The sequence below is a fragment of the Haemaphysalis longicornis genome, unplaced genomic scaffold (genome assembly GCF_048455015.1).
Source record: "Haemaphysalis longicornis isolate Haplotype H1 unplaced genomic scaffold, Haemaphysalis longicornis Haplotype H1 scaffold_4, whole genome shotgun sequence".
NCBI lineage: Eukaryota > Metazoa > Arthropoda > Arachnida > Ixodida > Ixodidae > Haemaphysalis > Haemaphysalis longicornis.
The window spans coordinates 162461311-162463820 of NW_027526361.1; positions in this window are offsets into that span (position 1 = coordinate 162461311).

The window sequence follows — 2510 nt, forward strand, 5'->3', positions numbered from 1 at the left end:
GCTCGGGCGAAGTTCAGTCGCTCCTCCCGCTGCTTCGTTGACAGGTGCGGTTTCTGAGCGGCAATGCAGTTCACGAGACCCGCCTCTCGCAATCTGCTCCTGATTGTGTCGCAGCAGCAACTGAGATCCAGAGCATCGCGGATCTCCCTGGAGTTGAGAAATGGCGCGACAACAGCGGCAGCAACAATCCATTCATCCTCTGCCAACGTGGTCACCTTCGGCCGCCCACTGCGCTGAGCATCACAAATTCTCCCATCTTCATCTCTATACGCTGTAAGAATGCGGCTCACCGATGTTCGGCTCCTACCGGTGCGGCGGCAGATTTCACGCTGAGGGACACCTTCGTGGTGAAGCCGGACGATCAGCCTTCTCTCCTCTATCGGCACTCGGGGTGGTATTCTGGCGAAGTAAAAAGCCCGATGCGACCGTTCGAGCTTTTAAAGGTTTTTTACACTGCAACTGGCCAATGGAAGGACATCACCATATCTGTGTAGCAGAGCGCACCCATATCTGTAAAGCAGAACCCACCGTAAAGCGCCTGGCCTACACCATTCTAATAAATAAAATGTAAAAATTGAACCAGGACTGCTCATTGGCCAGTTGCAGTGTAAAAAACCTTGAAAAGCTCGAACGGTCGCATCGGGCTTTTTACTTCGCCAGAATGCCACCCCGAGTGCCGATAGAGGAGAGAAGGCTGATCGTCCGGCTTCACCACGAAGGTGTCCCTCAGCGTGAAATCTGCCGCCGCACCGGTAGGAGCCGAACATCGGTGAGCCGCATTCTTACAGCGTATAGAGATGAAGATGGGAGAATTTGTGATGCTCAGCGCAGTGGGCGGCCGAGGGTGACCACGTTGGAAGAGGGTGAATGAATTGTTGCTGCCGCTGTTGTCGCCCCATTTCTCAACTCCAGGGAGATCCGCGATGCTCTGGATCTCAGTTGCTGCTGCGACACAATCAGGAGCAGATTGCGAGAGGCGGGTCTCGTGAACTGCATTGCCGCTCAGAAACCGCACCTGTCAACGAAGCAGCGGGAGGAGCGACTGAACTTCGCCCGAGCTTTCGAGCAGTGGTCGGCAGAGGAGTGGCGGGAGGGGATTTTCACGGACGAGTCTACCTTCTGCACACGCTGGGACCAACAGCAGCGTGTGTGGCGTCCGTTGAACAGCAGGTATGAACTGGCACCCTTGCGGCTCACAGGAATCGCGGGTTAAGTTAGATTAACCTGTCAATAACCTATATGGATGGTTTGCAACGCGTCGTAGTCTGGAGAATGTAACCTCATTTTCCCCTTACCACCTGACTTGACATGGGTACAGCATGGACTACCATTTAAGTGTTTCATTCGCGCGTATTCCATATCAGTGTGGGTAAAAAATTAAATTTTGTGTAATTTAAGCCTCCATCTTTATTTAATTTCCGCAACGGAATGAGGACGCTCCACGCTTTTGGACCCGACAGATGTTAATGCTTGCTCTCCCATACTCTCAGATATAACCCCGCCTACACCCACAGCGTGCTCAGCAGCGGCCGCTGCTCGGTCAGTGTCTGGGGTGCCATCAGTCGGGACGGCCTGGGCCCACTCGTGCGGATCGAGGGCTCCTTCACCGGGGCAAAGGTACTGTGAAGTCCTCACCGAGCACCTGATCCCGTACGTCCTGGACGGGCCGTTCCAGGATGGCTGCTACCTGCTCCAGCATGATAGGCGCCCTGTGCACAAAGCACGCAGTGTGAGCGCACTCCTGGAGCGCTGTGGCGTGCCTCAGCTGCCATGGCCCCCTAACGGGGCTGATCTCAACCCCATCGAAAACATATGGGGACTGCTGAAGAAGACGCTTGCCTCACGACGCCTTTGCGGTGGCACAGCGGAGCAGCTGTGGCTCGCCGTGAAGGAAGAGTGGGAAGCGCTGCGCGGGCGTCCCGAGATAGTGGCGGCGCTGTACGACTCCATGCCCAGGCGAGTCGGCCAAGTCGTCGCTGTAGCCGGCAACTTTTCGCCCCACTGAGGACCGCTGAATGCCAGTACTGTCAGATTTCATGAATAAAGTTTCAGGAATATCTGATGTTTTGCGATTCGTCTTCGAAATCATTCATCCTGGCGGTACGCCTGTAAAGAAAATTCGTCACCGAAAGAATATCCTACTAGCTAATTAAATCGGTCTTCAGAGGTCTCCCTGTAAGTAGTATTAAACCCACGTCCGCACATGATGCCGAAAAGGCAATTTCGACACTATAACATCGCTCCGGCGTGGAAAAACGAACGTCACGGTAGCCTTCGGTACGGTGCATTGTGCCGTCTTATCCAAAATCCAGCGGCGGTGGACGCATCCTACAGGCACTGATAGGCAGCATGAGGCGAACATAAACCGCGTACAAAAAGCAGAGCGGGTTTTCGTTCCTTCCTAGCGCCGCGGTTTGTGGCCCTGCGGCCGTGCGCTGCAGCACGACTGCGCCATGTGCTGGATTAAAGGCGAACGCTGCACTAGAAATTTATCAAGCGTGGCAAGCACC